Genomic DNA, 27,493 nt, shown 5'->3' with positions numbered 1-27,493 from the left:
TAGCTTTACTACAGTGATCTAATGAGCAACTAGAGTGCTAACATTCAGAATTTATGGCAAATGTGTGACACATCTGAATGCCTTCTTGATGGAACCAAAGTAAACAAGCATTGAAAATGCAATAGATCTCGCCCTCGTTTAAGTTAAAGCCATTCTGTTTGTAATGAGGTCGCTTTTTAGCTTTGCTTTTATTAGTGTTTTTTAAACTTTCATGTAAATAACATGCATCTGTATGCATATATGTATATGTATGCATGCATTTATATTTGTATTTATATAGATATACAGATTATATATGTTTATATATGTATGTATATACATACACATACATATATATAAATGCATATGCATATATATGCATATATATATGTGTATATGTGTGCGTGTAGAGAGAGGTAGAGAGGTAGAGGTAGAGAGGTAGAGGTAGAGAGGTAGCGGTAGAGAGGTAGAGACTAGTAGAGAGAGAAGTAGAGAGAGGTAGAGAGGTAGAGAGTAGAGAGTGAGTAATAGAGAGTAGAGAGTGAGTAGTAGAGAGTAGTAGAGAGCAGTAGAGAGAGTAGCAGAGAGTGAGTAGTAGAGAGTAGTAGAGTGAATAGTAGAGTGAGTAGTAGAGAGTAGTAGAGAGTGAGTAGTAGAGAGTGAGTAGTAGAGAGTAAGAAGTAGAGTGAGTAGTAGAGAGCAGTAGAGAGTGAGTAGTAGAGAGCAGTAAAGAGTGAGTAGTACAGCGTTGTAGAGAGTGAGTAGTAGAGAGTAGTAGAGAGTGAGAGAGAGAATAGTAGAGAGTAGTAGCGAGTGAGTAGTAGAGTGAGTAGTAGAGACTAGTAGAGAGTAGTAGAGAGTGAGTAGTAGAGAGTAGTAGAGAGTGAGTAGTAGAGTGAGTAGTAGAGAGTGAGTAGTAGAGAGAGAGTAGTAGAGAGTGAGTAGTAGAGAGTAGTAGAGAGTGAGAAGTAGAGAGTGAGTAGTAGAGAGTAGTAGAGAGTGAGCAGTAAAGAGTGAGTAGTAGAGAGAGAGTAGTAGAGAGTGAGTAGTAGAGAGTAGTAGATAGTGAGTAGTAGGGAGTGAGTAGTAGAGAGAGAGTAGTAGAGAGTAGTAGAGTAGTAGAGAATGAGTAGTAGAGAGTGAGTATTTGAGAGTAGTGGAGTAGGAGAGAGTAAGTAGTAGAGAGTAGTGGAGAATATTCTAAAGTTTGGCACAGCACCACTTGCACAATAAGTCCAATTAAATCATATCACTTAGAGTCCTTATTGAAGCGCTGAATCTTGGTGTATATTCAAATGCTTTTATTTTCCTTAAGTTTATGTACCACAGCCAGCCGAAACGTTTCGTTCTGTACAACAGAACTTCTTCAGGGCATTCTTATTTCCTTCAAGTTATGTCGGTATCCTGTTGTCATATAACTAGATATCTTCCAAATGTTAGACGAGACGTAAGTATATTCTTATTCAAAGTGACTAGGTATCAATTTTACCCACACAATTCGGGCAGACTTGAGTAATTTATAGCATCCTCAAAGTCAGTCTTTCAAAAATTCCAAAGTATAGGACATGATAATCCAAATCCAAATGTTTCTCAAGAAAAGTCATTTTCAATCGTTCGGAATATCGGTGTTTGGGCAGATATGACCCAGGGACCCCCAGTATGCAAGTGGAATTAGTCCCCCCTCTGAAAACGCGCCAGTGGCCTGCGTTGCAGAGAGGTGTAAAAAGGGGCATAGCCTCATTATACCTCTGTGCAATGCAGCCCCCTGGCGCATACTGGAGGTTCCAGGTGGGCTAGTTGGCCCCCAGGGACCCCTAGTATCCAAGAGGAATTAGTTCCCCCTCTTCAAACATGCACGGGGGCTGCGTTGCAGAGAGGTGTAAAAAAGGGTGTGGCCTCATTACACCTCTCTGCAATGCAGCCCCCTGGTGCATACTGGAGGCTCCTGGTGGGCTAGTTGCCCCCCAGGGACCCCCAGTATGCAAGGGGAATTAGTTCCCCCTCTGCAAACGGGGCAGGGGTCTGCGTTGCAGAGAGGTGTAACAAGGGGCATATCCTCATTACACCTCTGCAATGCAGACCCCTGGCGCATACTGGAGGTTCCAGGTGGGCTAGTTGGCCCCCAGGGGCCTCCAGTATGCAAGGGGAATTAGTTCCCCCTCTTCAAACATGCACGGGGGCTGCGTTGCAGAGAGGTGTAAAAAGGGGCGTGGCTTCATTTCACCTCTCTGCAATGCAGTCCCCTGGCGCATACTGGAGATTCCTGGTGGGCTTTCAGGTCTTATATAGTTAGGAATTAGCATTAAAAAAACCTTTGAAATTCACAGAAAAAAATATAGGTTTCAGGCCTTATATAGTTAGGAATTAGCATTTAAAAAAACCTATGAAATTCACTGAAAAAAACCATAGGTTTCACACCAGTTATAGTTAGGAATTAGCATTTAAAAAACCTATTAAATTCACTGAAAAACCATAGGTTTGACAGCAGTTATAGTTAGCTGGAAATTTTACTGACATAAAACCATTGAAATTCCCACGTTATAGTTAGTTGGACTCACTATAACTTGCGCGCCTGCAATGCACTGCTGATGACGTCACATATTACATCACTCATGACATGGTCAGTGACATCACTCATGACATCACTGATGACACCATCCTTGTGACAGAGTGACAGACCTCCTTTCAGTGTAATGTAACCCTTGAAACACATATTCAAAAATAGAAACTAAAATGTTCAAAAAAATAGAGATACCCATACCAGTTACAACAACCAATTCAGTAATACCACCATCTATATACACATCCACTCATTCACCAACAGTTCTATATAGTCACTCATACATATATTCACTCATCATATGTAGTGAAACACCTATACATCCTGTTACACACCGACAGTCATCCAAAAGTTACTCACACACATAATCACACATGCAAATAAACTATTGAACATCCATTTATTTGCATATACAGCTATACACACACTACCACCTTACTTCTAAGGAAACTTACACACTTACACTCTCTTAAACAATCACTTATAGAAACGCATACTTATTTAAACAAGAACTCTTTCAATCTCTCACTCTCACATATACTCACTTATATACATCAATACTCACATATACTAGATTAAAACATATGTAGTTACTGATAAAGACACTCGTGAGACAGTCATTCACTCACTAACACACACATATACACACTCATCCACCCATACAGTCCTGCACATATGCTGTCTTCAAAACACATACAAACAGTGAGTCAGTCATTGATGCATCTATGTGCTAAGTAACACCCCCACCAAACCTTACAGACACTCATACTGATACTGAAAAAAAATCTAATAACCCATATACACACACATATAGCTACTCACCAACCCATGCAGCCACTTATACACAAAGTGAAACACTGATACAAATATTTAAATATTTAAACAATACTCGCTAATATATGTATTCACTAAGATACACTTAATAAGCCAGTTAACCAATCAATTAAAAAAAAAAAACATCCATTAAGACACTTATTTAAACATTTATTCTTCCATCGACCTTTACATATACATATATAAAACATATTTATTTTTCAGAAAGATACACATTCACTGGATGGTGTCATCAGTGATGTCACTGACCATGTCATGAGTGATGTAATATGTGACATCATCAGCAGTGCATTGCAGGCGCGCAAGTTATAGTGAGTCCAACTAACTATAACATGGGAATTTCAATGGTTTTATGTCAGTAAAATTTCCAGCTAACTATAACTGGTGTCAAACCTATGGTTTTTTCAGTGAATATATATATATATATATATATATATATATATATATATATATATATATATATATATATATATATATATGTGTATTCGGACACTTTTTCACTCCAATGTAGGCTGAAAATAGGCCAGCACGCAGGTATCCGTTTTCGGTTTACTTTATTGCAAAACCCCTCACCCCTAATAGACGCGTTTCGCTTACAAAAAGCCTGCTCTCTCTTCCAAAAACCAAACCAGATTGCTTTTCCACACGGGGAGTTGCATCTTAGCCACTCCCCATGTGGAAAAGCAATGCCGGCTCCCACAGGACGTGGGGAGCCGGAAGAGACCGTGGGGGCATTGGGGCTCCCCCCACGGTCCCCAACGGAGAGGGCCAGCCCTGGAGTATGTGGCCCCCGAGGCTAGAAGAGGCCCGGAAGGGGGCCCATGCGGCACCACTCCCCAACAAAAATTTAAAAAATAAAGCTGTCCCGCCCCAGGTGATGGGGTCCTGGGGTCCATAATTGGCCTGAAGAGGGGGGCCACGTGGCCCCCTCCTCAAAATAAATAAATAACCAATGGCCAGGCCCTGTAGGATGGGGTCCCTGGGGCCAGAAGTGGCCATGGAGGGGGCCACACGACCCCCCTCCCCCTCAACTAAAACATTTAAATTTACAAAAAAACACGCAAAGGGGGGCGTGGCTACGCTAGCGGAGATGGCGGTCGCAGCTTGCTAGAGCTCCCGCCGGCCCGCCATTAATCCTTCCTGATATCCTGGTCCCCGACCCCAGAACCCACAGCCACAACGGGGCGGTGATTGCCGAGAACACCTGGACTCCTCCGGTGTGCCCAGCAGAGGTCCGGCGTCCCGGAACGGGACGGAGCCCCGAGGTGCGAGGTGCGGCCTGGTGGGCGGAGGTGCAGCCGGGACCTCGATTTTGGCGCTCCCCGGCCGGGGAGCGATGCATCGCCGGGCCTGGTGACGGCCGCGACGCCCGGAGACCCGAGGGGCTGGGAACGCGAGAGAGTCTCTGTGCTCCCTCTGCCGGGGCCCAGACATACAAGGAGGAGGAGCCGGGGCAGCGGTCGACCGAGATCGGCTGGAGAGGCCTGGTGGCCCAGACGCAACCGGGGGCCCGATTTTCGCGGCCCAGTACTGGCCGAGTCCTGCAGACGAGGCGGAGGTCGGGCGCCCTGATACTCCTGAACGGTGGTGCTTGACCCTCGACGTGGGCGGACAGTGGAGACGCTAGCAGCAGCCGTGAGTAGTGCCCCCCCCCCCCCCAGGCCGAGGGAGACGCCAGCGCTCTGGTGCGACGTAAACAATAACTATCCACCCTTCTGGGGGGGGCTGCTGCTCAGAGGTGACCCTGCCCCTTGGCGGACGCTGGGACCGGCCGCGTCCTGACCGGGTCGTTGGGTGCTTCGAGACGGACCAACCGGGACCTGCCTCGGGGCCAGACGCTGTCCTCCCTTGCCCTCCGTCATTGTCCACCCTGCTGGGGGGGGCTGCGGCTCGGGGGCGACCCTGCTCCTTGGCGGTCACTGGAGCCGGCCGCGTCCTGATCCATCGTGAGTTTTCCTTTTGCTTTTTGGCCCTCCGCAGCCATGACCAGGGGAGGTGGTGGCCCCGCCAAGCAAGTGACTATCGACAAATTCACCGGGCCCAGTGGGGGCGCTGGCTCGTCCGGGGGTGCTCCGCCTGGAGGGGGGCCAGACAATGCGGCCCTTATGGCGGCCATAACTCACTCGAGGGACATGCTAGACGCCAAGATCGGGGCAGTGGGCGCAGATGTCACCCTATTACGCCAAGACCTGAGGAACGCAGTGGCGCGCATCACAGAAACCGAATCCAGGGTGACGGTAGTGGAGGAAGATGTGACTACCCTTAAAAAGAGAATGGCGGCGATGGAATCAGCGCAGCGAATCACGGCGCTCCGGGTGGAAGATGCCGAAGGGCGGGCGCGCCGCAACAACCTCCGCTTTGTTGGCTTTCCGGAGCGCTGTGAGAAGGGCAACATGGAGCTCTTCCTCACACAGTGGCTGGAATCGTGGATGCCCCCAGGGACGCTGTCCACTTGCTTCGTCATCGAGAGAGCTCATCGCGCCCTGACGCAAAGGCCACCTGAGGGCGAGCGGCCTAGGGCGGTGATCGCCAGACTACTAAATTACCATGACAGAGATGCTGTGTTGAGGGAAGCTAGAATCAGGGACGCCCTCCTCTATGAAAATCATAAGATAATGATTTTCCCTGATTATACCAAAATGGTGCAACAGCAGCGTCATTCCTTTATGGCCGCCAAGGCGAAATTGAGGGGACTTAAGCTTCAATATTCCCTGTTGTATCCGGCACGCCTGAGGGTGATTTTTCAATCGCGGACATTGTTTTTTGATACGCCGGAAGACCTCTTCAAATGGACGGATGAAACGGTGCGGGTTAGACCAAACTCGCAACCGGGGCTCAATCCGGGCTCTCCAGAGGGCTCACCACGGGCTCAGCGAGACCAGACGTCGAGGAGGAGGGGCCGAACCAAGCGATCCAAATCGCGCAGACGTGCGGCCTCAGTTGATGGCACGCAGACCAGTGGCAGGACCGAAGACTCCGAACAATCTGGGACGGACCACTGAAACATTCCAAGGCCCTGCCTTTCCGTCTCTACTGTCACGGCTGTGACTTCTGATTGGACTCATCGAGTCGTCTGGGCCTTGATGACTGCCCGGCACTGTTGCCGCCATGGAGCAGTACTTTGTCTGTCCTCTAATTGAGAATGGGGCTGTGGGGTGGGGGGTCGGGGACTACGTGATGGTGGCTACCACTCTCCCTCTAGAGAGAGAGACTCTGTGGGAGGGGGAGTAAGCTTCTTGTTCCGGTTGGGAATGTTGGGATCCATTGGTATGGGTGGGCCCGGGCCCTATGTTCTGGTCTCGGGACCACCCATGCCGCGACAGGTACTTCAAGGTTCTTTGAGGTATAGGGTTGGGGGTGGCGGGATGAGGGCGGTCGGGGTTAGGGCCGCTGAGTTGGGGACGGGGACTGTTTGGGGTTGCGGGACCGTGGGGTTGGGGATCGTTGTCCTTGGGGTTGACAGGGCTATGCATGTGTGGGTTGCTACGATGTTCCATATGATGTGTGGTGGGTGGCGCGGGAGTGGAGGGCTCGGGTGTTGGATCTTACTGGACCATGGCTGAACCGGTTCGTAGACTTCCTGTAGATACTATACGAGTGATTACGTGGAATGTCAGGGGGCTTTTGGATAAAATCAAACGTGGGGCTGTGTTACGCTGGGGGAAAAATGAGGCTGCAGATGTCCTTTTACTTCAAGAAACACACATGATGGGTACAAAGGCTCTGGGCCTACAGAGATTTGGATATCAACAGGTCTTCCATGCCGGGTTCTCCAGGGGGTCCAGGGGAGTCGCCATATTGCTTCACCGCAGGGTGGCTTATATCCACGAGAAGCAGTGGGTAGATCCTCAGGGTCGTTACCTGTTTATTAAGGGCAAGGTGGGTACAGAGTCGGTGGTGTTTGGCAGTGTTTACGCCCCCCCCCCACTCCAGTGGGCCTTAGCCGAGAGACTGTTTGCTGTATGGGAGGACATCTCGGGACCCTTAGCAGTGATTGGGGGGGATTGGAATGATGTGCTGAATGTAAGCGTGGATCGCCAGAGGCGTCTAGGGGGAACTGAGCTCCCGCCCCCCTCCCCTTCGCCCTCCAGACTGCGTGCAATGAGTGAGGGGTTGGGCTGGGTTGATGTGTGGCGACATATGCACCCCACGGCCCGGGACTATACTTATGTCTCGGCTGTACACGGCTCCTTTTCGAGGCTCGACTGTGTATTTGTGCCTCGGGACTATTTGAGCAGGGTGAAGGGCGCGGACATCTTACCGAGAGGCCTGTCCGACCATTCCCCCGTCTCGATTGGACTGGAACTCCTTCGGAAACGACAGCCGTTTCGATGGAGGATGTCCTCGTGGCATCTCCTTCAGCCGCCATATGCTAATCATTTACGTGAAACGATTGACCATTTCTGGCGGGAAAATCTAGTGGAGGGTGCTGCTGTGGAGATGGTGTGGGAGGCCATGAAGCCTACTATACGGGGAGCAGATATTGCATGGTGCTCGGCGGCCCGTCGGAAGCGTCGAGAGCAGGTTGCAGAGGCGGCTGTACGGGTAACGGCTCTGGAGCGAAAAAGTCGTGAGGGTGGTGATGCCATCGGGCTACGCCTGCTGCTACAAGCACAGCAAACCTACGGGTCCCTCCTGATGGATGAGGCCAAGCAGGCGTGGCTGGCCACCAGAAGTAGGATATATCAATGGGGGGACAAGTCCTGCTCCATGCTGCATAGATTGTGCCAACAACACTTTCAACCCCTCCTACTGCCCGGTCTCACGAATGATGGTGGGGAGGTTATAACCGATCCACATGAATTGGCTACGAGTTTTGCCGTGTACTACTCCACCCAGTATGCCCCGCGTGACCGGTTATCGGATGGCGACTTGGCCCGATTCCTTGAGGAGCTGCCGCCCGTGCCGATATCTGATGAGACTAAGACGGCCCTGGATGCTCCCCTCACGGCTGAGGAGTTGGGAGATGCTTTAGGGCAACTTAACACTGGCAAGGCCCCCGGCCCAAATGGCTATCCTAGCGAATTTTTCAAGAAGTTCCATGTTCAGCTTGGATCTTATTATCGCCGGGCGCTGGAAGCGGCGCGTACCAGAGGGGTGTTGCCCCCAGACTGGCGGCATGCCGAAATAGTGGTCTTTCTGAAGCCGGGCAGACCCCCAGACAGTCATGACTCATATAGGCCCATCTCTTTGATTAATGTGGAGGCCAAGATTTTGGCCAAGGCCCTGGCGAACCGCCTAGCTCCTCTTATCACCGACCTGGTCCATCCTGATCAGGCAGGTTTCATGCCACACAGGGCGACGCGACATAACATCCGTCGCGCTCAGGCGGCGATTGACGCGGCTGAGACTCTGGGGGACCAGGCGGCGCTGTTGCTGGCCGACATTAACAAGGCCTTTGACTCTGTCAGCTGGTCGTACCTGTTTGCCTTGCTGCGCGGCCTTAACTTGGGCCCGGTCTTTCTGTCATACGTCCGGCTCCTCTACACCGACATCACGGCCTCGGTGCGGGTCGCCGGGGCTGTGTCCGACACGTTCCATATCGGCCGCGGGACCAGACAGGGTTGCCCTCTTTCCCCCTACCTGTTCGCACTGGCCATGGAGCCCCTAGCTGCCAGAGTGCGCCAGGATGCGCTGATACAGGGCTTTCAATGGACTGCCACTCTGTCTGACAAAATAGCCCTGTATGCGGATGACGTCCTCTTTTTTCTTACCGACTTGCAGCGCTCGGGCCCGCGTGTCCTGGAGGTGATGCAACAATTTGGGGAGGCCTCGGGCCTCTATCTGAACCTTCATAAATCCACATTGTGGGTGCTAGGAGGGGGCGCCCTGGCGGACCCCTGGGCCTCAGGGCTGCGGGTGGCTACGACCGGGCTGAAATATCTCGGCGTGTTTCTGTCGGCCTCGGCAGCCACTGCTTGGGATCATAATCTCATGCCAGTCTGGGAGAAGGTACAGTCGGACGTTAAGACTTGGTCTCGGATGCCCCTGTCCATCTTTGGCCGCTCTGCCATTTTTAAGATGGTGGCGCTACCACGCCTCTTGTATCAGCTGCAGAACCACCCATATCCCGTCCCACCTCAGTGGTTTCGACAGGTCAACTCTCTGCTGGGCCGCTTCCTGTGGGCCGGAGGGGCCGCCAGGGTTGCGTTACGTACGTGCTTTTTGTCCACCTACGGTGGGGGGCTTGGCCACGTCAGATCTGCAGTCCTACTATCAAGCCGCACACCTCCTCATCCTAAACGACTGGTGGTATAGCAATGGCGAAGACCCAGCCTACGCCCTGGAACGTGCCTTGATGGGCGACAACTCGCTCCACACCATCCTCTATTCACCCCGGTTGCGTCGATCTCTACCGAGGGTTACACAACTTGTCTTTGCGGTGTGGCGGCAGGCCCTGCGACGCATGGGCTGGTGGGGCAGACTGACCGCGGAGACGCCCTTGTGGCGTAACGGCTTGTTACCGGAACTGTCTAAGCTATCAGGTTTTGATGGCTGGGACGCTATTGGTATTTCACAATTAGGCCAAGTGATGTCTGGCACAGCCCTCAAATCCTTTCAGGCCCTTAGCGCCGAGTTTGACATGCCCCAATCTCAATTTTTTCGATATTTGCAATTCCGGCATGCGCTGCTGCCCAGTCTCACCGGCATTGACTCCCTTCCTGACTTCAGTCCGATTGAAGCTAAGGTATTCATGGGCGATCTGGGAGACAAAAAAGTTTCACGCATTTACCAGACTATGGTCATCCATTGCTCCTCCACCCTCCTTCCACTGAAGGCGGCCTGGGAGGTGGACGTGGGTCAGCTGGATGAGGATGATTGGCGTGAGGCCTTGGAATCCCCGAGGGGTGCGGCCATTGCCGTCCGATTCCGTTTAATCCAATTCAAAATCCTGCACAGAGCCTACTATACCCGCGAGCGTTTGTGGAAGGCGAGGCTGATAGAGTCCCCGGACTGTCTGAGATGCGGGCTGGAGAGGGGTACGTTGATCCACACGTTGTGGTCGTGTCCTAGATTGGTTGGCTTCTGGAGAGGTGTATGGGACTGCTTGTCGGAAGTGTTGGGATGGACCCTCCCTCGTACCCACCGTCTGGGGCTGCTACATATTCTAGAGGGGGTTGGTGGCAATGTATACAAGAGACACCTGCTCCTCCTGGGGCTGGTGGTGGCCAAGAGAGACCTAGCCCGAGTATGGAAGGATGTGAGACCCCCCCCCCTGTGTGCGTGGAAGGCTGGCATGGACTTCTGCATGGGTCTGGAACGACCGATCTTTGAGGCCCGAGGGTGCCCCCGTAAGCACTTTAAGATTTGGAAGAGATGGGCGGACTACAGGGACCTGTTGCTAGACCCCCCAGTGGAACCAGAGGAGGATCTTTAACTCCCTGTGGCCGGACGGCCCCGTTCCCCCCCCCCACACACACACTTACCACTTTGAGAATTTTCATCGACACCGTCCATGCACACATGCATAGGGTTAGGGTGGGATCCAGGGGAGGGATCCGGGAGTTGGGGATGAGTGGATAATTTAGTGTTAAAGACAGAGATGATCGTTTCTTATGACCTTGTGCTGCAATGATTGTTGACTGAATACTCAATTCTATTTTCTTGATTGTATCGGAATGTCTGATGGTACCTTCCCGATTGTGGGGGTCCGTCTTATTACATATGCTCATCTTTGTCAATAAACTTGTTGTGAAAAAAAAAAAAAAACACGCAAAGGCTGGCCCCGGGGGATGGGGTCCCTAGGTCCATATAGGGCATGAGGAAGGGGGCCACCCAGCCCCCCCAAAAGATATAAAACAAAAAAAACACTGGCCATGCCCCGGGGATAGGGTGCCGGGGGCCAGATATGGCCTCAGGAGGGGGGCCACGCGGCCCCCTTCCATTTAAAAAGTAAAATAGGGGCTAGGCCCCAGGGGATGGCGTCCCCAGGGCCAATAAAATAGGAAAGTAAGGGGGCACACAGCTCCCCTTCTTAAAAAAATTAATTTTAAAAGAAGACCGGCATCGCGCCGGATGCCCCGCCCTCTCCCTGCAGCACTCTGCAAATGCGCCTCCTGGTGCATTGTAAGTTGGGGAATTAATTCCCCTTGAATACTGAGGGTCTCTGTGGGCCAACTAGCCCACCAGGTACCTCCAGTATGCAGCAAGGAGCTGTGTTGCAGCAAGGTGTTCAGAGGCCACGCCCCTTTTTACACCTCTCTGCAACACAGCTCTGTGGTGCTTACTGGAGGTACCTCGTGGGTTAGTTGGACCCCAGGGACCCTCAGGATTCAAGAGGACTTTATCCTCCAACTTAAATTGCGCCACAGGGCGCGTTTGCACAGTGGTGAAGGGAGGGGCGGGGCCTGAGGTGACATGTGTGCAAACTCGCCCTGTGGTGCGTTTTAAGTTGGGGAATTTTTTCTGCTTCAATTCTGAGTGTCCCTGGGGTCCAAGACGCCCACCACGTACCTCCAGTAAGCGCCACAGAGATGTGTTGCAGAGATGTGGTCCAGGCCACGCCCCTTTTACTCCTCTCTGCAACGCAGCTCTGTGGTGCATACTGGTGGTACTTGGTTGGTTAGTTGGACCCCAGAGACCGTCAGGATTCAAGGGGACTTACATTATTGAACATGTACATATAATGTATAATATATATCCTTATTTAGTAATCAGATTTAATAATTATTTTAATAACTCATAAATAATTATAAATATTATAAATTACAAATACATCTATACACATAAAATAATAACATGAATGAAAATGAAATAATGATGTAAAACAAATAAAAAAAATTACTTTTAATATTTTTTTAAATAATTATATACTACATTAGCTAAAATAATACAAAACATATTAAATAACAAAGGGAACAAAGCTACTATTCCAACTCCAAAAAAACAACAGTAAGGAAAATGTTGGATAACGTAGGGTTAAAAATTACTATTCCCACTCCAAAGAGTGCAACAGTAGGGAAAGTGTTGGATAGAGTAGGGGTAAACATGACTATTCCCACTCCAGAGATTACAACAGCAGGGAAAATTTTGAATAGCGTAGGGGTAAAAATAACTATTCCCACTCCAGAGAGTGGAACAGTAGGGAAAGTGTTGGATATCTTAGGGGTAAAAATTACTATTCCAACTCCAGAGAGTGCAACAGTAGGGAAAGTGTTGGATATAGTATGGGTAAACATTACTATTCCAACTCCAGAGAGTAAATGTAAATGTAAATGTCGGAATTTGTAAAGCGCACAGCTACCTCCACCGGAGGTGTCCCGGCGCTGTCCGTATACCGCTTAGGAACCCTTCCTGGCTTTCCTGGGAAATGTCCACTCCTGGGCACCCCCCAGGTGCAGCCAGGCATCCCAGCGCTTTTGGGGCAGTTGTGGAGACTAAGCAAGCTATTGCCCAGAGTTGCAGCGTGGGACCCATGATCAGAACAGGCACTGAGGCGAGAATATACAGTCAGGGGAATTAATGAGCCGGAGACCTGCCGAGGCGGGAATCGAACCCTGGTCCCTGGCCAGAGCTCTGCATCAAGGTCTGCCTGCTCTAACCATTGAGCCACACTTCTCCACTGAAGAGAGTACAACAGTAGGGAAAGTGTTGGATAGCGTAGGGGTAAAAATTATTATTCCAACTCCAGAGAGTGCAACAGTAGGGAAAGTGTTGGATAGCGTAGGGGTAAACATGACTATTTGCACTCTAGAGAGTGCAACAGTAGGGAAAGTGTTGGATAGCGTAGAGGTAAAAATTACTATTCCCACTCCAGAGAGCGCAACAGTAGGGAAAGTGTTGGATAGCGTAGGGGTAAAAATTACTATTGCCACTCCACAGAGTGCAACAGTAGGGAAAGTGTTGGATAGCGTAGAAGTTAAAAATAACATACTTATAAATAAAAAATTATTTTAATATATTTAATAAATTCATTATTAAATAAATATAAACTATTTACAAATACCTATACATAATCATTAAGAAACATAATTACCAATGAATATTTAAGTAACAATAAATTGATAATAAATGCCAAATAATAATAATTAGTAAATATTATTTACCAATTAATAAACAATGAACAATAAAATATTTTTTATAACAAAAGCATATTAATTATTAAAAGTAATTACCAAATAACTAATATTGAACAATTAAATTATTTTTTAATCATAAATATTAATTATCAAACATTAATTGCCAATTAATAATTACTTATTAATATATTAATTCAAAATATCAATACATAATATTTAGTAATATTTAATTACCAATTAATGATTAAACAACAATCAATTAATTTGCATAACCAAAAAATTGTACTTTTAAATAATTACCAATTAATAATTAATATCCAATACATTATTTATCAATACCTAACTATAAATGTAATATCTACTTAATTACATATCAATTACTTTACACACTATTCCTCTATAAACGCACAACAAACTCTAATAATAAAATAATACTCTTAATATAATTATTAAACAATCAAATAATTAAAATTAATTACCAATTAATACAAATTAATTACGAATTAATAAATAATTAACAATAATATCATTAGCAATACCAATGAATGAAAATAAATGATTACTTATTTACATTTAAATTACTTCCTACCCTATTCCCTTATAAACCCAGAACCCGCTACAGAACTTACACACAAAAATTAATTAAACGTATGTTATAATTCCTAAAAATAATAATTAATTCAGTATAATTAAATTACTTCCCACCCTATTCCCCTATAAACCCACAACCCGCTCCGGTACTAAAATACCAAATTACCTTAAAATAACATTAAAAAAAATAACACATACATATTAAATACATAATAATATACATAAAAATCATATCAAAATCGATATTAGTAACATCGATATTACTAACATAGATATTGAAGAAATCGATATTACTTACCTTCGAAATTCTGTCCCTTCGATATTAAAAAAAACAATATTACTTACCTTCTATATTCTGTCCCTACGATATTGTTTCATCGATTTTATTGTAGGTCAATATTTAAATTTCGATATTCTGGCTGCTCACTGCCCTATTATGTACTGGGGCCTTACAGAGCAGGTCATGCTAATCATGGGGTAACCCAACGCATAGTGTTCCCTAGTGAAAGTAGGTGTTTTCACTGTATTCTAAGTGCCTTTTAGCAAAGCACTGGCTTTAGGCCTGGTTAGTCAGAATCAGTTACTACCAGTACCCATCTGAAAAAGTTGTGGGCACAGGATGATTTAGGAATAAAGCCTCTTTCTGATCCTCTGTTGGTTCTTTGTGCACATGTCGTGCTTCTTCCTGCACTTTTCTTCGTCTTTTTGGACTTCTGTTGCTTCTTTCTGCATTTCTTGATTAGGGTCCTAGATAGATTCACAACATTACTTTATCGAGTTGTGGAAAGCTGGTAGGCTTAATGAAGGAATCCCCCCGAAAGTCTAGGCTATCAGACTCGCCAATCAGGAAATACTGCTGCGGCATGCAAGGAGGCATAGAGAAGTACAATGAGTAGTGTTCCACAGTGAGCAGACCACTAATTATCCCCAAGCATAGCACGGAGAGGTCTCAGAAGGCTCATTGAAATGCTTTATACGAAGAAATAGGCTCTGCAAAGCATCAGATCTCACTGGTCCATCACCATCTTGTTCAGCGCGGCAGCCATGCCCCTCCACCTCACACATAATAAAGAGTCATTACTGTGTCAAATCAAGCTGATTGAGAAGGCAGATATTTAGCCCCCAGTGCATATGGTAAACCTTTCGTTTTCCCAAAATGTCACTTTTGTGAAGTTATTTTACGTAATACTAATCACATATGGCTATAGATTTTATTTTGTTCAATGACCTACTAGCTGTCAAACATGACATTTCTAAATATTTCCGAACAGAAGGTAGTGGTAATGGATTGTTTGGTCAAATATTACTTTTAAAAGACTGCTGCTGTTTGCAGCTATTTGCACAAAGCATTTCTAAATAGGCCTAGGATAAGCCATTTTAATTTAGAAATGTACTTGCTTTAAATAGCTGTGCCTAACTGTTTGTCTAACAAATATATGCAGCTGAATTGCTGAGTGGTATCGCTCACATTTCGAGCAGAAAACATATTTGCATTTTCATTTTAAGTAAATGGCCGCCTATACTGCTATACAACCCCATAGATGTGTCTAAGTAGATGTTTTAGTTCTTAATCTAAAAGCAAAAGGAAAAACTGCCGCGGCAAGCTTTAATCTAGAATCTGACTTTTGTACAGTTTGTATGATTTGTATACCCTATAACTGACTTACAAAAAAAATTGCAATATGTCAAATTAACTACATTTGAGTTTTAAGTTTTCAGTTTTACTGGACCAGGTGGATGGAGCTGAATGTCTGGAGTTTCGCTGCACTGTCTCACTGCACCAATGCGTTACTGGGGTGCTAATCTACAGACCATCGGGCGCAATTGGGAATGTTATTAACTCTTTACATGAATGTATTACATCTCTTGCCCTAAGTTATAAGCCTCTTCTCATTCTGGGGGACCTGAACTTGCACTGTGACAAACCCTTGGACCCCCATGTGATGGCCCTGTCTGAAATCACGGCAGCTTGTAATCTTAAGCCTTTTGTTACGGGTCCCACTCATAAATTTGGACACCCCTTAGACCAAATTTTCTGCGATTTACAGGTGGAGGTGGATCCTCCAATCCAGCTAATATGGTCAGACCACTTCCTAGTTAACTTTCGGATACCAGTCATAGGGAAACTCAACCTATCAGGGGAGGAAAAGTCAGAATTCACTTATAGAGCGCTCCATAAAGTATCTCTACCTTCCCTTCAGAGTGTACTCAACCCTCTTTGGTGGACAGTCCCATAGCGGACGCTCATACTCTAGAAGCATGGCTGATGACAAATATCGATGCAGTCGCTCCCTTGACCGCTCGCACATCTAAGAGGACTGGTCATTCGGAGCCTTGGTTTGATGAATCTCTGAGAGCCAGCAAAAGCAAATGTAAAGGCCAGGAAGGAAAATGGCGTAGGCAATAGCATTATGAGGACAGGAATATTTATAAGGCAGCTATCACCTCAGACTTCAAACTGGCTAGGACAGCCAACTGGCAAGGACAGCCAAAATGAAATATTTGGAAAGTAGGATTGCAAACACTAACAATAGGGGCATGGAATTTTTTAATATTGTTAAATCGTTTACGGCTCTTAAGGCAGAGAACAAAGAAGTACCACTATCAGCCGATTGGGCGAAGCAGGTGGGCCTTTCCTTTCTTGAAAAAATAATGATGATCGAGCAGTAATTCTCCACGGAGGGGGGTCTATATCCTATCCACACACACAGGTGGAAAGCATAACTCCATCCCTCCCCCCTATGGCACTCTCACAATGGCCGCCATTGTTGCATATTCCTGCCATCGAACTTGGGGACTCACTTAAATACCTCTCGGGCCTTAAGTCAGGCTCTCCAACAGATGTGTGTCCATCTAAATTGTTTCCAACTCTTGCAGCTACCTTAAACGCTTCTGTCAATAAGGTACTCAACTCCTTGCTGGCTACTGGTGTTGTGCCGCCAATCTGGAAGCAAGCTAAAATCCTGCCTCTCTTGAAAAAACCAAATGCAGACCCCAACATTCCCACTAACTACAGACCAATCTCCCTTTTTCCTGCTTTCTCCAAAGTATTGGAGAAACATGTCAACAAAGTACTCAAGGAGTATGCGGAGGAACACACTCTCCTGCAGCCCATGCAATTAACGCCCGGAGTCTGCTCTGCTAGAAGTAACAGAACAGAGAAGCTGGATCATGGGGGCAGAGCAATACTTATCTTACTCGATCTGTTGGCGGCATTCAACATGGTGCCCCACAGGATATTGCTAGACAGATTGAGGAACATGGGCATTTAAGGGAGAGCATTATCCTGGATTACATCCTTTTTGGAGAACAGGGAGCAGGTCATCTGGACCCCTCTGCTTTCAGCCTCAATGCCAAGCATGCAGGTTGGAGTTCCGCAGGACTCCTCATTAAGTCCAACCCTGTTCACCGCGAGCATCTTTAGCAGTGGTGCAGAGCGCCAAAATGGTCTCTTATGCTGATGATACACAGCTGATTTGTACATGCAACAAAGGGGAAGACTTCAATGGGGATGCCGAGACAAAACCGAGATTGTCTTTCTCAGCCAACCAGCTGCGAGCAATTGGAGTCTGTGGTGGCCCGCAGATCTCTCCCCTTCCAGGACTGCCCAATCTACAGTCAAAAACCTGGGTATCTACATCGATAATGAGCTCTCGATGCGGTCCCAGGTTCAAGCCCTAATGGGAACCTGTTTTGGAGTACTGCGGATGTTGAAGAAATTTCTCCCGCTTCTCTACCTGGACTCCAGGAAGACAATGGTACAGGCACTGATCACGCCCAGATTGGACTATGCCAATGTCCTTTATCTGGGATTACCAGACTCCCTTCTCCAGCATCTCCAGGTAGTGCAAAATTCAGCAGCAAGGGAGAATTTCAAATTAAAACCCAGATCACATATGACTCCCCATCTTAAGTCCTTACACTGGCTCCCAGTGAGGGAACGGATAACATTTAAGGCCATGGATATTTTCTTCAAAGCCTTCCATTGGCATGGGGGCCGCCTACCTTAGGAAACGAGTTAGCCGATATTCAGCAACTAGAACACTCAGATCGTCCTCTGCCGACCAGGCCTGTATTCCCAAAACACTTCTGTTACGCAGAGGCAGTCGTTCCTATGGCTTACTAGGAGCCCACGCTTGGAACAAACTGCCGGCAGCTCTGAGAGCATCAACAGTTCTCTTCCATTTAAAAAACAGCTAAAAACTTGGCTATTTAAGCACTAAACCCCTTAGTAGGGCAGGCACATGCAAACTGTTAGCGCCGGCACACTACAGACAGAGTAGTTGTGCGCTCTATAAGCACTGGTCATTCATTCATTCAAGAAGGACTGCACGGAGTTTGGAGCTGTTTAGCATCCCACTAACTGGCAGAGTTCTAAATATCAGTTATCTACCTATAGGTCACGCATCAAAAGAAACATGCCAGAAAGATGGATTTTCTAAACTATCAACAAAGAAAAGGCACTTGAGAAGCTGATTCTTTCTGTACTTGTACGAGGACAGCCACAACTACGACAGTATAAAAACCATTGTCTGCAAAAAACAATGGAGGACATCAAGTAGTTAATGAGATGGCTCAGCAATCAAATACAGGACTACACCCATCCTTCCCTGGTATATATGACCTACCCATTTTTTTTAAGAGATTGATTTAACATTTTTGCTAGTAACCACATTTCCTTCCCAGTCGAATTCACACACATAACAACTGAGCTACTTTCAAGAATATGGAATATAGCCATTATACATTAAGGGAAAATGAGAGCTCTAAACATCAAGTTTTAAAAGGGTGGGTGGCTTCCACAGACAATTAGTATTGAAGGCAAACAAATTGGTTAACAAAACTAAAAGAGCACTAATGAGCACATCCTTTAGTATCAGCAATCCAACAGGGTACTGGATAATACAAAATGTATAGTCCCTCTGTGTCCAATATTTTGTATTTGAACAATTATTAATCACCAAAACATTCCAACTGCATACAGAGTCCCAAAGAGTCAAAGTGTCTTCCTTTTGATGATATTTTATTCTTATTTATCTTAGATCCAGCATGAAATCTGTCAATATGTCTGTGCCAACACGTGTTTCGTCTGCCCGTAGACTTTTTCAAGTCGATTTTCACAAAAAAATTGACCCTACATGAACTACAGTTCCAATCACTGAGAAGCTTTTCTCAGAAGATGTATATATCTCCACAGTCTTTTAGTCAGGGAAGCAACCATGTAATCAAAATACTACACCATTTGTTGTGTAAGATGGTAAAAGGTAATAATCTGTTGCTGTTCTGAGCGACCAAAAAGTCGGACGCTCTAAAGGTCACACCCTGCACCTGAAGTCAGTTCTAATCCGATTGTTAGTAGCGGCCCCTCATGGCTGTATGATATCCCAAAGTTGAATAATCCCAAACAAACTCCCTGTATTGCGGAGTCAGAAAAAGGTGGAAGCCTTGATAAGTTCCACAAAAGGACCAACACGAACCGTTCTCTGACTTCTCCACTGCAGTTGTACACGTTTAATTGCCTTAAAAAGTCTACGGGCAGATAGAATATGGAGAAAATATCATCAAATTGAGAAACTTTGACTCTTTTGGACTCTATATGCTGTTGGAATGTTTTGTTGATTAATAATTGTTCAACTACAAAATATTGGACACAGAGGGACTATACATTTTGTATTATCCAGTACCCTGTTGGATTGCTGATACTAAAGGGTGTGCTCATTAGTGCTCTATTAGTTTTGGTTTTGTATACACATTTGATTTTCTTTTTTATGAGTACCATCTCCTGGTAGGAGGTGCGTTGGAGACAAGCTAGCACCCCCAAAAAAAATTGTAAACTAAAAGACGGCAGGCAGCAAACTTTTTATTCACACTCTATTACGGTACATGAGATACAATTGTTCCATTTCTTTGATTGTGCGGTCTTTTCTCACCCAGTGGGAGCCATTACTAGCAGCTTAATTATAATAAGTGGGTTAACACATAAGAGGAAAACAGGAGTCATAAGTGGCATAATTCAAGTAACTGTGAAAGGTGTCTAAGTAACCAAAAAAGAAATAGACCAGGTAAATATTTATGAACTAAAGATTGCCACAGACTCACCGGATGAGGTCTCGAGGCCATCTGGGTACATTTGCTCTGGTTACAGAAATTCAGTTGTTGCTCATCTACATAATTTTCAGTGTGAGCCATCTAGACAAGGACACGTTCTCAGCAACCAGGATGATATTCTTTCAAATTTGATGATTTTCTAGGGTTTGCTGAAAGTTTCTTTTGAAAAGATGGATTGTCAAGCCAAAATTAGCACAGCTGGATACACTTCGAAAAATGTTAGTACTATAATGTTGCAATGAAAACTTTGCAATTTAAATATTGTTAGCTATGGGGGTGTTTAGAAAGTTGGCAAAAAGGGATTGTTCCCAAACAGGAGTTGTTCATGCACTGTGACCCCAAAACTCGGATTTTATTTTACATGTTTTAAACCACCTAAACCTTTGGAAACATATCTGGCTTTATTCTTCGTACAAGATAGTCAGATTACTCTAATGGGTAGCTGCTTGTAACGGTAGCTAATGAAGCGAATCACAAATTCCATTGTGATCTGTTTCCACCTCCCAACAGTTTTCAATCTTGGTAATAGAATAAGATATCCACCGTAATTATCATAATATTTTTTGCCACTGTCACCTTGAGCCCAAAGTCTGCCCTGTACCAGTAACTCATTGATATCCGAAGATTCAATGTGTGGGACTCAAGGAAGATGTCAACAACTGCCGATGGAGATTATTTATGGGTGCTTCTCAAATGTGTGTTTACCGACCCCTGCAGCATGGCTGGAGGTGTGGAAAGGTATGACAACAACCACTTCACAGAGAGGAATCCTAAGATTACCTATTGGCCCTCAGTGCATTACTTCAGGGGCAGAACACCATATGGGTCCAAGGAAAGAAGATGTCAGTATTTGGCACCTTGCCATGTCAATGGTGTTTTTCTTGGGTTTTAAGGAAAATAAAATGGGCAGGATCTTCCTTCAAGAGGAGGTGTGGCTCACAAGCTCTGGCCATTCCATTCCAGCATCCAAGTCCTATCACATCTAGAAATTAAGGGAGAACTAATAGAAGGAAGGGGAAAGGAAGGGAAGGTAGGCTAAATTCCTATTTTGTCCAAAATAAGCACCACAAGCAATCAATTAAGAAACTGCACCTGTAGTGGAGGGTAGTACAGACAATCAGATGAACAATGTTTATTGTAAAATTAATTAAAATTATACAATTCATGATCCTCTGAAAGTCAAGTCCACAATATGTAAATCCTTAAAATCAGCTTAAATAGGAAAAATCCATAGAGTCAGCATAAATCTCATGGCCCGGTCCAAAAATATCTATACAATGAAAAGAGCACAACAATTGTTACTAAAACGAGCCCTTTCTCTTGAAGTTATAGAAATGTGCAAAGTTTGTTACTGGGGCCCTTCCCTCCTATTGACATAGGAGCAGTTTTGCAGCATTAGCAATATTAGTGGGGCGTATCTTGGAGTGTGTCATGACCCACGTTCTTCTTCTAGTTAGACCATTAGCAGGGGTTCTTTAGATTTTAAGAGAGACAAAGCTATCTTCATGAATTTCACCAAGCAAACTGTCATTAGCAGATCCTCTCCACTCAATGCATATTTCAGTGCATCCGTTATCCAGCAGCACCATTTTTTTTATGAAGAGCTGCTTTAGCCATCTTAGTTGTTCGGTTAGGAAATCAGGGCAAATTCAAACAGTGTTGGACTTGGCCCTTTTTGCAGGGTTATCCCTAAACTTTTTGCTTCTTACTCCTATTTTTTTCCTGACCTGTTGTTGGTTTTAGGACTCTGGGCACTTTACCACTACTAGTCAGTGCTAAAATTCATAAGCTCTCTGTGTAAATTAGGAACTTGATTGGTTATCCATGATTTGTATATTTGACTTACTGGTCAGTCCCTAGTAAAGTGCACTAAGTGTGCTGGGGCTGCTAAATCAAATACTACTAGTGGGCCTGCAGCACTGAGTGTGCCACCCACAGGTAACTCAGACCTGCCACTGAAGTGTCTGTACTCAGTTAACTTCCATGTTGACTTAGCAAGTGCACCCACTTGCCAGGCCCTAACCTTCCCTTTTATGTTAGTCACCCCTAAGGTAGGCCCAAGGTACCTTTGTGGGCAGGGTGCAGCGTATGTGAAAAGTAGGACATGTACTGATGTGTGTAACATGTCCTGATAGTGAAATACTGCCAATTTTGTTTTTCACAATTGAAAGGCTACCTTGCCACTTTCAGAAAGTAGGAATTTTCTTGTTTGACCATTCTGTGTGCCGCTGCATGTTTTTGTATTGACTGCCTGGTTTTGGAGTGACAAGGGCTGGGAGGTGCATTCTCTCAGACAGCCACCAGGGGGGAGTTGAAGTGTGTTCTGCCTTTCCTGAATTAGTCAGGGCTGGGCTGAATAGACTTGGGCTGCATTCAGAGTAGGTGGAGGAGTTCTCACTAGCACCTGAATAGGCCCGGTCTGCATTTAGAGTGTCGGGAGGAGATTTCTCTTGCACCTGAATAGGGCCTGTCTGCCTTACACAATACTGCCTCTACCTCCTGCCTGGCAGCTGCACCAGAGAGGACAGAACTGGTTTGGGCTGGGCTCAGAGACCCTTGCACAAAGAGAACAAATACATTTTGGGGGTACAAGTATTAGACCTAAAACCCCTGAACTTTAGACTATTTCTGGAATCAAGAGGAACCTTTGCCAAGGAGAAGAGCTGGAGAAACGGAGGGGAAGTACTGCCCTTGCTGTGTGTCTGAGGTTGGCCTGAAGTTACTGTTTCTGCCAAGGAAAGGAGAAGGACGTTGCTGTGTGCTGTCTCCCCTGCTTGAGGAAAGTCTCCAAGGGCTTGAGTAGAGCTTGCCTCCTGTTTTGGAGTCTCAGGAACACAAAGACCACACCCTCAGCTCCCCTGAACTTCTTTGCTGGGAGTTCCAACCTGCCAGGAGTGCCTGTGGCTGTGTGTGGCCTTTGGAGGTTGTTTCTGCTTCTGGGAGCTGGAAAGCAACGCAACAACAAGAAAATCGACGCATCACACTTTTTGTGACAGCTTTTCCGATGCAATGCCGTGGTGCGAGAAGAATCTCCCTGCACCGGCACTGCTGAAACTGACACAGCGCCTGTTGCCGCTGCAAGAATCGACGCATCGAGGGATCGCAGCTGAAGAAATTGATGTAGCGCCGCTCGACGATGCCCCATCGCTTGCCGACACATCCCGTATTTCCACGCATGGTCCCTGTGGGGCAAGTTTTCCCCAACACATCACCCGCAGATCGGAGTCATCTCAGAATAGACGTATCACTTCCCCCTACAGACAAGACCCGCCCACCGCTCCCCTGTGTCCAGTGGAACTGTTGCATCGCATCCACGAAGGTCTCAGGAATTGACGCATCTCTGTGTTTTTCAACGCTTCCCATCGCTGCAGCTGTTTGGCTTGGTGAATTTTGTCGCAACGACAGGTACTTTGCAAGAAATCCCACATACATAGTTTTCTATGGACTCAGTTGCTAAAACCTTTTGAAAGTCTTTTTTCTTAATACTTTTATGTTGGATTTTAGTTGTTTTGGTCTTGTTAAGTTTAGATAAAGATACTTTATTTTTCTAAACCGGTGTGGTGTCCATTTGTGGTGTTATCACTGTGTTACTGTGACTGTTGGTAAAAATACTTTACACATTGCCTTTGGGATAAGCATGTCTGCTCCTGCCAAGCTACCAAGAGGGTGAGCATGGGTTATCTAAAGTGTCTATCCCCCTTACCCTGACTGGAAGCAAGGGTCCCTATTTGGACAAAGGTACCTACCTCTGCCAATTAGAGACCCCGATTTCTAACAAACAGTATGCAGAAAAGATTCCAGTTTGCAGTTCAACAAACAACTATTGCTTTGAGTGATCCTTATGAGATGGCTGTGCTTGCCTAAACACCATCAAGGTAGAGCATAAAATATTAATGTGAATAATTTGTAGTCTCACTGATTTTGTCAGGGGACAGGATAGATAATTGGCCAATATCTTGCTAGAGCAGCTCTCGGCTGTATCATCTGCATATTTCCTTCTTGACAGTGTTTCTGTGTCCTTAATAACTAAAATGAGCTTTTACCTTTTTCCTAAGTATTTTGTTTAAACAGTGGGCACAAGGTTTAACTATCATATAGCTTCTTAAGTTGCAGAATGGAAAAGGTGTTTTCCAGATAGAATTGCTGGTGCTAATTGTCCAGATAAGAGCACGCCTAATGTGATTTCTAAATGTGTTATCTTTAGCAGAGTGTATCACATGGCTGAAAATCAGAAGTTGAGACATAGCTTCCAATTCTGGCTGATGGAGCTGGAATTTCTGCCTTTATTTTGCCTAAATATGGAGCTAGGGAAATGAAATAATTGTCCAAGCAACATTCATAGTTTGCAATTTGGCCATGGGCCCAGTTTCCCTGGGAACACTAGTAATCCATAAGGCAAAGTAAAATGAGCACTGTAAGAAATAAGGGTGGGCGTAGTTCGCGAAGTAGCGCTACGCGAAGCTACGTGAAGTGCACTTCGCACTACGCGAACCTCACGTAGCACTACGCGAGCTGCGTAGTAGCATGTTTGCACTGGGCAAGATGCATTTTCAATGATTGCACAGTGCGAATAAACATCCAGCACTGTGCAATAATTGAAAACGGCATCTTGCACAGTGCGAGTTGTAGTTTTCTGCTGCTCGAGTAGATTTTTACTCGAGCAGCAGCTTTCTCAACGCGAACTGGTAGTTTCTCATCGCGAGTATGTACGACCACTCGCAATGAGAAAACTGACCTCCCTGCGTTGAGAGTCTCACCAGGATGTCATTTTGCTTGCTCGGGTCGCGAACATGACGTTGAGGACCGCGAACAAGCAAAAAATTACCACTGCACTTAGCTACGCTGCGCTACGCGTGTTTGCACTGTGCTACGTGCAGCTCGCATAGTGCGAAGTTGTGCAAACTTCGCAACTACGCGAGCGTAGCGTAGTGCTTCGCCCAGGGTTAGTAAAAAATAGTATGATCATTGGTGTTAGACCTGGAAGCCTTAGGTTGGTCTTCTCCCAAACTTTTTTCCTCTCATCCTCCATTTTGTCAAACGTATTTTTGTTTACCATAGGACTTGGTGCCCTTTACACATGCTAACCTGTAATAAAGTGCTTGTGCTCACTCCCCTAAAACATGGTTACATTGTCTTTTACTCAATTAGCATACTTAATTTATTTTTAAGTCCCTTTTAGAGTGGTATACCATATGCACTGAGTCTGTAAATTAAATGTTACCAGTGGGACTGCTGCACTTATTGCCCCACCCTCTGAAGTAGCCCATTAATACAATTCCCAGGCCTGCCACTGCAGCCTAAAAGAATTTTAAGCTGCCATGTGCACTTGGTATTAAAACCTACTTGCCAAGCATTAAACTCTCCTTTTATTAAATGTAAGTCACCCCTAAGGAAGGCTCTAGGTAGCTCATAGAGCAGAGTGCTATGCAATTAAAAGATTCGACATGCACTTTTAAGTTTTACATGTCCTGCTAGTGATAAACTCCTTAATTCATTTTCCACTATTGTGAGGCCTACCCATCCCATAGGATACCATTGGACCTGCCTCACTACATTTAAAAAGATGTAATTTCCAATTAGGAGCAGGTAGATGTTTGGTGTCTTTGGAATAGTAATGACAAACTCCATTTAATGGTAATGTCAGGTTTTTTATAAAAAAAATTTAAATGCCACTTCAAGAAAGTTGACATTTTTCTGCCTTTACCCCTTTTGTGCGTGTAGCCTGTCTTGGGGCACATGACTGGTTGTAACTGACATACTTTGTGAATTCCTGCCAGATAGTCCCATAATAGAGGGATTAGGTGTGCCTTGATGGATGAGCCATCTGCTGGGTGGATGACAGTGGTGGAGATGAGCACAGCCCCACTTGCAACTGAGGAGGGAGAGCTCTACCCTTACACAAAGGGCCTAACACCTACACATTGTCACTGCATCCAACGTTAAGCCAGGTCAGAGGAGTCAGGAAATTCCATGCACTTCAATGCCACTGCCTAGAAGCTTATCTCACCTTCTAGAAGGAGTTCACCAGGGTATAAAATGGATCTCAGACACCAGCTCTTTAGTACACCACTGTACCTGTGGATATTCTGTCTGAAAGAAGAACTACTGTGTTACTGCTAGACTGCTGACCTGCTTCTGTCTAGCTGAATTGCTGCCTTTCTGCTCAATGCCCTCTTACCTGGAGAAGAAGAACTGGACCTGAACCCAGGACTGCCAAAGTGGCTCCAAAGGGCTAGTTTGCTGGCCTACTGATCTGAGCCTCAGGGACACACAAGGCTCCCTTCACCTTGGACATACACCTGAACCTAGCCTGAGTGAGTCTTGACCTCTATTACTGGACCCTTGGAAGTGGTGCTGAAGGTGACCATAGAGAAAAAAATCAAAAGTGGAGACTGGGATGAACCTGATTGCCTATGCACCCGAGGAGCATCACAGGTATGATTGATTTAGTGGCTTCTTCCACTAAATTCCTCTCTGCAGCAGGAAATCCTTTTCCACTGTCCTTTGCAAAAGGGGTATCCAGCGTTGTGGAACTGTCTTCGGCTACAGCCCTCTGCACCGTCCCACGGGACATTTTTTACTTCCATTTAAGAGACTAAGCGCAAATGGAGAAAACTTCACTGCAGCTTTGACCCAAGGCTACCAGATGAAAACGTTCCCTCCTATGACACCTCCTGCAGCTGTGCCCCTTTGAACTTTACCTTCATAGAGCATATTTTGTCAGAAATAATTCTAAGTGTAAGCGCTGACCGGACCCATTCCACTTCCTGTATCTGAACCGTGCTCCATCACGGTCGGACATATTTTCAACTTTGCCCATCGTGCAACGAGATGTCTGCTGTGGGTGCTTTGATCTTTTAGGCTCTAGTTTCTACTAAAAATGTTGACAAATTAATAACTCCAGTTCTACTAATCGGATTTTTGTTGTTTTGTTGGCAAATAATTTATTATAATTTACACTATTTTTCACAATTGGTGTGGTATTTTTCTTGTGGCGTGCGTTTATATTATTACTATTGGTGTGCCGCATAAATAATTTACACATTGCCTCTAAGGTAAGCCTGACTGATTTTTTTGCCAAGTTACCCAGAGTTAAGTACAGGTTAATCTAGTGACTTTTTGTGGTTCACTCTGAAGGGACTGTGGTGGTTTCTTGACCAGGGTTAACACCCCAGTAAACCAGCAACAACATTTATCAAAGTTGATACCTTAAGGTTGATCTATAGGCACCGAAGGACAAAAGTGAGTGAAGCAAACTCCAATGTGACCATGTCACCTCCACATTGAAGTGATTGTATGCAAAGTGGATTTAGGGCCTGATTCCGAGTTTTGTAGTTTGTGAACTGCTGTACCTGCAGTCGCGGTCCAACCGCCTCGAGCTCGGTGGTCCGACCGCTGTATT

This window comes from Lissotriton helveticus, chromosome 7 (genome assembly GCF_964261635.1).
Source record: "Lissotriton helveticus chromosome 7, aLisHel1.1, whole genome shotgun sequence".
Classification (NCBI taxonomy): domain Eukaryota; kingdom Metazoa; phylum Chordata; class Amphibia; order Caudata; family Salamandridae; genus Lissotriton; species Lissotriton helveticus.
Note: the sequence above shows the minus strand (reverse complement) of the source record.